The sequence below is a fragment of the Lucilia sericata genome, unplaced genomic scaffold (genome assembly GCF_015586225.1).
Source record: "Lucilia sericata isolate MDLA Ls3-8-SP2 unplaced genomic scaffold, ASM1558622v1 Contig000167F_arrow, whole genome shotgun sequence".
Classification (NCBI taxonomy): Eukaryota; Metazoa; Arthropoda; class Insecta; order Diptera; family Calliphoridae; genus Lucilia; species Lucilia sericata.
In genome coordinates, this window is record NW_023994196.1 from 78,141 (window position 1) to 91,634 (window position 13,494).

Here is a 13,494-nt window from a genome sequence, read left to right on the forward strand (position 1 = left end):
TCTTGCTCAATAAATTAAAATGAATTGGTTACAATTCCCATATTCTATTTCTTTAAACTTGCGAGTTAAATACATAGATGATGTTTATTAGTGACATATCATATGGCACAAGAAGAGAGTCGATGAGGCAGTCGTAATTCAGGTCTGAGTTGGGGAACAACTCTCGCGTCATCGCGATTATTTTTTAAACGCGTTCAGGCTTGTGTTTGTTGCCTGGATTTCGACAGGTTTGGGTCTCGCTCGCACTGGTATAGTGTATTACCTCATATAAATGTAAAATATTTTTTTTTAATATTCCTATAATTAAAAGTGGGACTCAAACTCGAGCCTGAAGTGTATTATTAATAATATAATTTCACAGTCCGAAAAAATCAAATAAACCTTAAAACTAAATTTGTATTTATGGATTTTAACACAGAAATCGGTTAAACATTTTTAACGTTTCAGACAATAGGAAACACACATTTAAAGTTTGTCATTCCGTTTGAAACACATCGAAATTATTAAATTCGTTTGAAAACTCAATAGAGTCAAAGCAAAAAGAGTTAGGGAGTTGAAATTTTTGCACATATATTCTCAATTGATGCAGTTTTTGTGTTGAAAATAGCCATATCGGTCGATGCTATCATGCATGGGATTTTACTTCCAGAACACTGATACATTTGATCGCCTATTTGAACTAATAATTTTAAACTAAATTTTTTCTTCTAAATAATGCAGATAGCCATTTGTGCAAATTTGCATACATCTTTCATGAATCCCCTAACATTTACTTATTTTTATGGGAGGTATATTTTCGGAGTGAAAACGATGTGTTATCAAAGTGACAACGCTATATTGTCAAACAGAACGTTGCGTTGTCGAAATGACACAAAGCGTAATCGAAATAACAACAATGCGTTGTCAAAATAATGACGGTGGTTGTTAAAATGATAACTGGGTGTTATTTAAATTTTATAAGCTTCCGTTATCGTGGTAAGCACTTTTGACAACGGATTGTATTAATATCCTTATTTTTCTATCGGTTTTAATAGTTGTATTCACAGATTTATTCTTCAAAAGACTAAAAATATACGGAATCACCTAATTTTACGAGGATTGGCTAATAATTAACTCTTAAAATTTCTCTTCAAGGATATATTAAGAGTAGCAAGGACTTATAAAAAGTAGTATTTTAAGATTTATTCCTCAAAAGATTAAAAATATACGGAATCATCTAAACATATTTAGGTACAATGGTTAATGTGGGCCCTCTTTCAAAAATAAATGTACTATATAAGTTATATCTCATTAAGTAAAATATAACGAAATTGCTTAAAGTAATAATTGAACACTGGCTAATTAAACTTACCTTCGTATTTGCAACGAAAGAAAAAAAGAAAAAACTGTCTATATTCGCAGAGAAGGTCTTGCCCTAGGTTTGAAACTTAGATTCCTTATATCCAACCGTAGTAAGTTATCTGGGTCTACACTGAACGGAAGTTTTTAAAATTATATAACTAGATAAGAAAGTACATTCAGGTTGAAAATATAAAGACTTATTCTAAATATTTCATATATATAAAATATTCACAAACAACGGTAAGTCAGTTGGGAATACTTTGTAGCCCTAAAATAAAAATAATTTGCACATTATTTTGTTAATTGCACATATGTAAAAAAAATTGAATAAAATTCGTGTTTTTATAATATTTTTATTTGTTAATAAATTGTTTGTTTTTTATATATACTTTCTGCGTATATTTGTTGTAAAATATTTTCTCAACATTTTTAAAAAATAAAATATATATAAATAAAAAAAATTAAAACTATTAAAACACTTTAAGCACACATTTTGATAAAGTTGTTTCATAACAAAAAATTATAAAAACAGCACTTAAAACAGGATAAAATAAAATCAAATAAAATGAATTGTAAAAAAATAAATAAAATATTGCTTAAATAAGAATACGAGTATAAATAAAATAAATTAAGAAAAAAAGTAGAAACAACTTTAAAAGTATAAATAGTATTAAGCTCTTTAATAGTTGGTAAAATAAAGCAAATAAATGAAATAAAAACGAAAACAGCCTTTAACATTATTTTCAATATTTATTATGCAAAATAGTAAATTGGAAAAAACAGGTACTTTAATATCTATAAAACATACAATTATAGTGAAATTTTACATCACGTAAAATGCTCAAATGGAAATTCAGGTAATCATTATTATGTAAATTAAAAAAAAAAAAAAAACATTAATATATTTATAATAAGCTACTTATTCCTGTATCCCAAAAGATATTAATAGTTTATTTATGGTTTATTAAACTCTTTTTCCAAACGAGCTTCTTATATTAAACCATCCACAATTTTATTACGCTTTTATAAAAGTATAAAAGTATCAAAATTTATAAAATCCGTTGTAAAAAGTGAGCTTACTATGTTATTTAACACCCAGTTATCATTTGCGCGTTGTTGACATTGCATTGTTGTCCATTCGGCAATGCATCGTTGTGATATCGACAACGCAACGTTATGTTTGACAAAATGACGTTGTAACTTTGATAATAATTTTAACATTTTTACTTAGTTAGTTAGTTAGTTAGTTAGTTAGTTAGTTAGTTAGTTAGTTAGTTAGTTAGTTAGTTAGTTAGTTAGTTAGTTAGTTAGTTAGTTAGTTAGTTAGTTAGTTAGTTAGTTAGTTAGTTAGTTATTTAGTTAGTTAGTTAGTTAGTTAGTTAGTAGTAGCTAGTTAGTTAGTTAGTTAGTTAGTTAGTTAGTTAGTTAGTTAGTAGTTAGTTAGTTAGTTAGTTAGTTAGTTAGTTAGTAGTTAGTTAGTTAGTTAGTTAGTTAGTTAGTTAGTTAGTTAGTTAGTTAGTTAGTTAGTTAGTTAGTTAGTTAGTTAGTTAGTTAGTAGTTAGTTAGTTAGTTAGTTAGTTAGTTAGTTAGTTAGTTAGTTAGTTAGTTAGTTAGTAGTTAGTTAGTTAGTTAGTTAGTTAGTTAGTTAGTTAGTAGTTAGTTAGTAGTAGTTAGTTAGTTAGTTAGTTAGTTAGTTAGTTAGTTAGTTAGTTAGTTAGTTAGTTAGTTAGTTAGTAGTTAGTTTAGTTAGTTAGTTAGTTAGTAGTTAGTTAGTAGTTAGTTAGTTAGTTAGTTAGTTAGTTAGTTAGTTAGTAGTTAGTTAGTTAGTTAGTTAGTTAGTTAGTTAGTGTTAGTTAGTTAGTAGTTAGTTAGTTAGTTATGTTAGTTAGTTAGTTAGTAGTAGTTAGTTAGTTAGTTAGTTAGTTAGTTAGTTAGTTAGTTAGTTAGTAGTAGTAGTAGCTAGTTAGTTAGTTAGTTAGTAGTTAGTTAGTTAGTTAGTTAGTAGTTAGTTAGTTAGTTAGTTGTTAGTTAGTTAGTTAGTTAGTTAGTTAGTTAGTTAGTTAGTTAGTAGTAGTTAGTTAGTTAGTTAGTTAGTTAGTAGTTAGTTAGTTAGTTAGTTAGTTAGTTAGTTAGTTAGTTAGTAGTTAGTTAGTTAGTGTAGTTAGTTAGTTAGTTAGTTAGTTAGTTAGTTAGTTAGTTAGTTAGTTAGTTAGTTAGTTAGTAGTTAGTTAGTTAGTTAGTTAGTAGTTAGTTAGTTAGTTAGTTAGTTAGTTAGTTAGTTAGTTAGTAGTTAGTTAGTTAGTTAGTTAGTTAGTTAGTTAGTTAGTTAGTTAGTTAGTTAGTTAGTTAGTTAGTTAGTTAGTTAGTTAGTTAGTTAGTTAGTTAGTTAGTTAGTTAGTTAGTAGTTAGTTAGTTAGTTAGTTAGTTAGTTAGTTAGTTAGTTAGTTAGTTAGTTAGTTAGTTAGTTAGTTAGTTAGTTAGTTAGTTAGTTAGTTAGTTAGTTAGTTAGTTAGTTAGTTAGTTAGTTAGTTAGTTAGTTAGTTAGTTAGTAGTTAGTTAGTTAGTTAGTTAGTTAGTTAGTTAGTAGTTAGTTAGTTAGTTAGTTAGTTAGTTAGTTAGTTAGTTAGTTAGTTAGTTAGTTAGTTAGTTAGTTAGTTAGTTAGTTAGTTAGTTAGTTAGTTAGTTAGTAGTTAGTTAGTTAGTTAGTTAGTTAGTTAGTTAGTTAGTTAGTTAGTTAGTTAGTTAGTTAGTTAGTTAGTTAGTTAGTTAGTTAGTTAGTTAGATGATTTCGGTATAAACTTTATAATATCCCAGCACAATCCTTACATAGGCAAGTAATATTGGAGCATTTAAAACCAACTTTACAGTTATTTTATATGTTTATTACTCTATTCTCTTACTCAATGCTCCATTAACAAGTTATTTACTCATTCTTTCTACCTGGAATGGTTTTTACACAAATTTGAAAATCAATATTTCTTTATAAAACTTCTAATATCGACTAGGGTTAGAACCGGTAACTAATTCCTTATTAGGCATATATACAATTGGCTACAAAGTTTATAAAAGTATAAATATATAAAAGTAAAACTTAGAAGATAATATATAAATAAATGAAAATACAATACCATGAAAATAACAATTTAATTTCATTTAAGAAACAAAGATATCGAAATAAAATTTTAGGATTTATGATCTTTGCAAACAAAATTTGTGTTATTTTGTTTTTAATTTTCAGCCGATTTCTATGTGTTAAATATTGCTGAAACGATAATTGTAGAAGTGATTATTCGGAAACAAGTATATTTTTTAGTATACAAACTGAAAGTAATTGCATCAAAAAGTGAATTTGGGAATGATAGTACATACTTCAAACATATGGATTAAGTTATATTTTTTTTTCAGATATGTGTTTGAAATATTGGTCTACGTATTAAAAACGGTATTGATTTTCTTACTCCATAATATTTTTAATGGTGCGTATAAAAATCATATTAGCCGTTTTTATAAGATATATGACATATCTTTTTTCGCTAAAGAATTAAATTTCATAAATAATACAAATCGAATTTATTGCGGTTTAAATTTAAATGTAGTTCATTAAGCCACCGGAAATAATCATTATTTTAAAAATCGTGAAAAAATATGTACATACATTATACAAAGTACCAATGCACAAACAAATTGATGAGATTTATTTTAATTATTTGTGTATTAATTTAATTTTTATTGTATATTTTAACATATTTTGTATATACAATGTATACATATTATATATACATACATAGTTATAATGTATGTATATCTGTGTATAGGTACTTATTTAAAATATATTTAGATTATTTTTTAACCACAATTATTATTTTTTTCTTCTTTACTCTGCAATGAATCATTTGTCGCCAACTCCATGATGGCTGTAAATACGTGTATATGAGTATTTGAGAAAAAATGCAAGAGTATAAATATTAATTTATCGCTTGATTTGATAAATATACCATGCATGACTTATTTAAATAATCATAAAAAGTATGACTCTGTGTGTATAAAAAAAAAGTAATTGCAATTTCAGAGAAATTGATGAGCATCTATAAATAATATTGCAATCTACAATTTATGTAGGATGCCGACAATCACCACACGCCCAGCTCTACATAAGAGTGTAATAGATAATGCTTATTGATAGTAATTGTATACCCATAGTGAGAATTGCTCTTTTAGATATGTCTATTAGAAGTGCCCAGAAAATATATATTTTTCTTGGATGGATTTTTAGAGTCTAAAACTTACTAGTGTCAAATTTTATTAGTGAATTGTGTACATTCAAGTAATTTTCTGAAAGGGACTTTGTATGGGGCTAGGGTCAAATGAGCCTTGATCACTACAAAAACTAAGACTAATATATAGACTTATTTAAAACAAAGTCTTACCAATTTTTATAGAAATACTAGAACAGTTAACATAATTATGAGGACAAAAGGCCAATTTGGGGGGTGCGGTTGTATGGGGGCTAGGTGAAATAATAGACCGATTTCAATAATTTTCAATAGCGTCCTTCTTTGGAACAAAAGAGATGTACGTGCCAAATATCATCAAATTATCTTAACAATTGCATCCACAAGGTTTACATGGACACACAGACGGACGGACGGACAGACGGATACAGCTTAATCGATTCGGAAAGTGATTCTGAGCCGATTGGTATACTTTTAGGTGAGTGTAGGATCAATATTTTTGGGTGTTACAAACATAAGCACAAAGGCATAAGACCCTCCCCACTATAGTGGTGTAGTGTATAATTAAGTATGTATTTTAAAATAATGTTCCCATGGAATCTTGATTTCTAAATAACTTTACACACACAAATTAATTAACACACATAACCTCATGTTACCATCGCACAGTGGTACCAATGACAGATTTAGCACGAAAAAAGTCATAACTCTAGATTAAAAGCACTTAAAAAGATAAAAATTTGAATGAATATGTGACTTGGTATGGTGCGATTTTATGCCAAAAATAGGCGGATTTTATTGGGTGGGCGTGGCACTTTTCATACAAAACTAACCGACATAAGGGCTGATTTATATATTTAAATATTTTCACTAAGAGCTCATAATATTAATCAAAGTTATAAAAACAATTAAGAATCTATAGTCGGACATGGTCGACCATATGATGCCCTACACCAGTGAGTATGTTGATTATTTTTTATAATAAAAGTTTGTATTTACAGTTGTATGTGGGCGTTACAGTTATATAGGAGCTAGGTGAAATAATGGACCGATTTCGTCCTTGGGTCAATAAAAGAATATGTGCCACATTTCATCAAATTATCTTGCGAAATGTAGCGTGCGCACAAAACTTAAAGACACACAGACGGACGGACAGACGGACATTTTGGTGATTCTGAGTTTTTCATCCTTCTGCCAATGTATAAATTTAAAATATATATAAATTTAAAATATAACAATATAATTTGCCTTTCCTGGGTCTCTTCTAAGTAACAAACATTAAACAATTCAATTTTCGTGATAGACTTTGCAACGAAATATTTTGATATGAAAGCTTTCAGGCAGAAATCAGCAGATAATTTTTTTACCATTTAACTGAGCACATATCATAGATGATAACGACATACAACATAACACAAGTTATAATGCTATTAAAATTGCACAATTAACGAATATATCTTAGTTTTCACCTATTTTTTCCTGAACGGAATGCAAAATCGATGGCATATTAGGAATTACAAAAATACATACTTCCATTGTATAAATAAAACCCCCATATCTTTCATGTAAGGTATCGCACAATCGGTCTTAGCCGACTTAACTTGTTTTAGCATCGATTTGATAGACATGTCGGTTTTATTTAGAAGTCAACAAAACTATTTTTTACGATCTATATGTATATGTAAGTCTGTAATTAAAATAAAAAATCTTTTAAATGATCTACAATCCACATGTTCAAATTGCTGCCAATAGCAAAATTACACACGCTTAATTGTGTTATATCAACACTTGCTGACTTATTAAGATGTTAAAATTTATATAGTTCGAAATCTGATATAAAATTTACATGATTTTTAATATTTAAATATATATTACTTTAATTTAGTTGTAATTTTAATTATATATGTATGTATGTTACCAATCAAGATAAATAACTGAAGAAATAACAAAATAATTATTTAAATTTGAAATTTTAAGGCGAAGAAATCTCCTCAATATGAGCATGTCTTAGGTTAGTGTGCTGGTACGTATTTTGAGTGGACACAATGGATTATGGGCACAACAATACATAATTGGACGACGTATTAAGAAGAATGTTGAGCATGTGGAGAAGACAGTGAAAATTTTATGAGGATAGCTCCATATTGACCCTACCCCCCATATAAGGTCCCCTTCAAAAAATGACTTTAACGCAAATTACTGGCTTAAAAATACGAATATAGCGATGAAATTGGACACACATAAGCTTCATGATAATCAAAATCTCTCTACAAAATTTTATGTGGATCGCTAAATAATTGATCGCTAAATAAATGATCGCTAAATAATTGACCCTACCCCCCATATAAGATCACCCTCAGAAAATTACTTTAACGCTAATTACTGTTCTATAAATACGAGTATAGCAATGAAATTCGACACACATAAGTTCCATGCGAGCCAAAATCTCTCTACCCATATAAGGTCCTAAAATGGTACTAAAATTGAGTCAAAATTAAAAACCTCTATAACTTCCTTAATATTGAGTTTTTTGCGAGAAACGCGTTAATCTGTGATCACTTTTATTTCCCACCAAATATAGATTTTTGGTACTAAAATTTAATCAAAATTAAAAACCTCTATAACTTCGTTAATATTGAGTTTTTTGAAATAAACGCGTTAATCTGTGATCACTAATATTTCCTGCCAAATATCGATTTAGGACTAAAATTGAGTCAAAACTAAAACAACGTTAATATTGAGTTTTTTGAGAAAAACGCGTTAGTCTGTGATCACTTTTATTTCCCACCAAATATTGATTTTTGGTACTAAAATTGAATCAAAGTTAAAAACCCCTATAACCTCGTTAATATTGAGTTTTTTGAAATAAACGCGTTAATCTGTGATCACTTATATTTCCTACCAAATATCGACTTTTGGTACCAAAATTGAGTCAAAACTAAAACTATAACTTCGTTAATATATGTATGTCCTTCCAAATATAAATTTTTGGTACTAAAATTTAGTCAAAACTTAAAACCCCTATAACTTCGTTAATATTGAGTTTTTTGAGAAAAACGCGTTAATTTGTGATCACTTATATTTCCTACCAAATACTAAAATTGAGTCAAAACAAAAAACCACTATAACGTCGTGAATATTGAGTTTTTTGGGAAAAAACGAGATAATCTGTGATCATTTATATTTCCTACCTATCGATTTTTGGTACTAAAATTGAGTCAAAACTTAAAACCTCTATAACTTCGTTAATGTGGAGATTAATGGGAAAAACGCGTTAATCTGTGTTCACTTATATTTCCTAACAAAAATATTGATTTTTGGTACTAAAATTGAGTCAAAACTAAAAACATCTATAATATCGTTAATATTGAGTTTTTTGAGGAAAACGCGTTAATCTGTGATCACTTATATTTCCTTCCAAATATCGAATTTGGTACTAAAATGGAGTCGAAACTAAAAACCTCTGTAACGCTTTAATCTGTGATCACTTATATTTCCTACCAAATAGTGATTTTTGGTACTAAAATTGAGTCAAAACTAAAAACCTCTATAACTTCGTTAATATTGAGTTTTTTGAGAAAAGCGAGTTAATCTGTGATCACTTATATTTCCTACCAAATATCGATTTTTGGTACTAAAATTGAGTCAAAACTAAAAACCTCTATAACTTCGTTAATACTGGGTTTTTTGAGAAAAGCGAGTTAATCTGTGATCACTTATATATCCTACCAAATATCGATTCTTGGTACTAAAACTGAGTCAAAACTAAAAACCTCTATAACTTCGTTAATATTGAGTTTTTTGAGAAAAACGCGTTAATCTGTGATCACTTATATTTCCTACCAAATATCGATTTTTGGTACTAAAATCGAGTCAAAACTAAAGACCTCTATAACTTCGTTAATATTGAGTCTTTTGGGAAAAAAGATTTAATCTGTGATCACTTATATTTCCTTCCCATCGATTATTGGTACTAAAATTGAGTCAAAACTAAAAACCTCTATTAGAATACGTTAGTATTCAATTATATTTTCTACAAAAAATTGATTTTTGATATTAAAATCGAGTCAAACCTAAAAACCTCTATAACTGCGTTAATATTGAGTTTTTTGAGAAAAGCGAGTTAATCTGTGATCACTTATATTTCCTACCAAATATTTTGATTTTTGGTACTAAAATTGAGTCAAAACTAAAAACCTCTATAACTTCATTAATTTTCACTTATATTTCCTACCAAATATCGATTTTTGGTACTAAAATTGAGTCAAAACTAAAAACCTCTGTAACGCTTTAATCTGTGATCACTTATATTTCCTTCCAAATATTGATTTTTATACCCACCATCAAAAAAGATGGGGGGTATATTGATTTTGTCATTCCGTTTGTAACACATCGAAATATTGGTTATAGACCCACAAAAGTATATATATTCTGGGTCCTCATTAAATTATAAGACGATCTAGCCATGTCTGTCCGTCTGTCTGTCTGTCTGTTGAAAGCACGATAGAGTCCGAATGGAAAGAGCCAGAGGGTTGAAATTCCACATAAATATTTCTTATAGGTAAGGTTTGTTTGGTATTGAAAATGAGCAATATCCGTCCACATTTTGGGATAGCCCCCATACAAGTGGCCCCTCGAAAAGCAGCTTTAACAGCCATAACTTCTTTAAAAATACGAATATAGCGATTAAATTCGGTACAAGTAAGTTTCTTATGATCCAAAATCACTATGCAAAATTTTATGAGGATCAGTCCATAATTGACCCTACCCCCCATATAAGGTCTCCTTCAAAAAATGACTTAAACGCTCATTACTGGCTTAAAAATACTAGTATATAGATGAAATTCGACATAAGTAAGTTTCATACGAGTCAAAATCTATCTAAAAAATTGTATGAGGATCGGTCCATGATTGACCCTACCCCCCATATAAGGTCCCCTTCAGAAAATGACTGCAACGCTCATTAATGGTTTAAAAATAAGAGTGTAGCGATGAAATTCGACACAAATAAATTTAATACGAACCAAATTCTGTCTACCAAATTTTATGAGGATCGACCCATAATTGACCCTACCCCCCTATATAAGGTCCCCTTCAGAAAATTACTTTAACGCTTATAACTGGCCTAAGTATATAGATGAAATTCGACATAAGTAAGTTTCATTCGAGTCAAACGAGATTTGATGGTGGGTATATAAGATTCGGCATAGCCGAATATAACACTCTTACTTGTTGGTACTAAAATTGAGTCAAAACTAAAAACCTCTATAACTTCGTTAATATTGAGTTTTTTGAGAAAAACGCGTTAATCTGTGATCACTTATATTTCCTACCAAATATCGATTTATAGTACTAAAATTGAGTCAAAACTAAAAACCTCTATAACATCGTTAATACTGATTTTTTTGGCAAAACGCGTTAATCTGTGATCATTTATATATCCTGCCAAATATAGATTTTTGGTACTAAAATTGAGTTAAAATTAAAAACCTCTATAACTTCGTTAATATTGAGTTTTTTGAGAAAAACGAGTTAATCTGTGATCACTTATATTTCCTACCAAATATCGATTTTTGGTACTAACATCGAGTCAAAACTAAAACTATAACTTCGTTAATATTGAGTTTTTTGGGAAAAACGCGTTAACCTGTGATCACTTATATTTCCTTCCAAATATCGATTTTTGGTACTAAAATTGAGTCAAAACTAAAAACCTTTGTAACGCTTTAATCTGTGATCACTTATATTTCCTACCAAATATTGATTTTTGGTACTAAAATTGAGTCAAAACTAAAAACCTCTATAACTTCGTTAATATTGAGTTTTTTGAGAAAAACGCTTTAATCTGTGATCACTTACATTTTCTTCAAAATATTGATTTCTGGTACTAAAATTGAGTCAAAACTAAAAACGTCTATAACTTCGTTAGTATTGAGTTTTTTGGGAAAAACGCTTTAATCTGTGATCACTTATATTTCCTAAATATCGATTTTTGGTACTGAAATTGAATCAAAACTAAAAACCTCTGTAACGCTTTAATCTGTGATCATTTATATTTCCTACCAAATATTGATTTTTGGTACTAAAATTGAGTCAAAACTAAAAACCTCTATAACTTCGTTAATATTGAGTTTTTTGAGAAAAACGCCTTAATCTGTGATCACTTTTATTTCCTTCCAAATATTGATTTTTGGTACTAAAATCGAGTCAAAATTAAAAACCTCTATAACTTCGTTAATATTAAGTTTTTTGAGAAAAACGCGTTAATCTGCGATCACTTATATTTCCTACCAAATATCGATTTTTGGTTCTAAAATTGAGTCAAAACTAAAAACCTCTATAACTTCGTTAATATTGAGTTTTTTGAGAAAAGCAAGTTAATCTGTGATCACTAATATTTCCTACCAAATGTCGATTTTTGGTGCTAAAACTGAGTCAAAACTAAAAACCTGAATAACTTCGTTAATATTGAGTTTTTTGAGAAAAACGCGTTAATCTGTGATCACTTATATTTCCTACCAAATATCGATTTGTGGTACTAAAATTGAGTCAAAACTGAAAACCTCTGTAACGCTTTAATCTGTGATCACTTATATTTCCTTCCAAATATTGATTTTTGGTACTAAAATTGAGTCAAAACTAAAAACCTCTATAACTTTGCTAATATTGAGTTTTTTGAGAAAAACGCTTTAATCTGTGATCACTTATATTTCCTACCAAATATCGATTTTTGGTACTAAAATTGAGTCAAAACTAAAAACCTCTGTAACGCTTTAATCTGTGATCACTTATATTTCCTACCAAATATTGATTTTTGGTACTAAAATTGAGTCAAAACTAAAAACCTCTATAACTACATTAACATTCACTTATATTTCCTACCAAATATCGATTTTTGGTACAAAAATTGAGTCAAAACTAAAAACCTCAATAACTTCGTTAATGTAGAGATTTTTGGGATAAACGCGTTAATCAGTGATCACTTATATTTCCTACCAAATATTGATTTTTAGTACTAAAATTGAGTCAAAACTGAAAACCTCTATAACTTCGTTAATATTGAGTTTTTTGGGAAAAACGCGTTAATCTGTGATGACTTATATTTCCTACCAAATATTGATTTTTGGTTCTAAAATTGAGTCAAAACCAAAAACCTCTATATCTTCGTTAATATTGTTTTTTGAGAAAAACGCGTTAATCTGTGAACACTTATATTTCCTACCAAATATTGATTTTTGGTACTAAAATTTAGTCAAAATTAAAAACCTCTATAACTTTGTTGATATTGTGTTTTTTGGGAAAAACGAGTTAATCTGTGATCAGTTATATTTCCTACCAAATATCGATTTTTGGTACTAAAATTGAGTCAAAACTAAAAACCTCTGTAACGCTTTAATCTGTGATCACTTATATTTCCTACCAAATATTGATTTTTGGTACTAAAATTGAGTCAAAACTAAAAACCTCTATAACTACGTTAACATTCACTTATATTTCCTACCAAATATCGATTTTTGGTACAAAAATTGAGTCAAAACTAAAAACCTCAATAACTTCGTTAATGTAGAGATTTTTGGGATAAACGCGTTAATCAGTGATCACTTATATTTCCTACCAAATATTGATTTTTAGTACTAAAATTGAGTCAAAACTGAAAACCTCTATAACTTCGTTAATATTGAGTTTTTTGGGAAAAACGCGTTAATCTGTGATGACTTATATTTCCTACCAAATATTGATTTTTGGTACTAAAATTGGGTCAAAACCAAAAACCTCTATATCTTCGTTAATATTGTTTTTTGAGAAAAACGCGTTAATCTGTGAACACTTATATTTCCTACCAAATATTGATTTTTGGTACTAAAATTTAGTCAAAATTAAAAACCTCTATAACTTTGTTGATATTGTGTTTTTTGGGAAA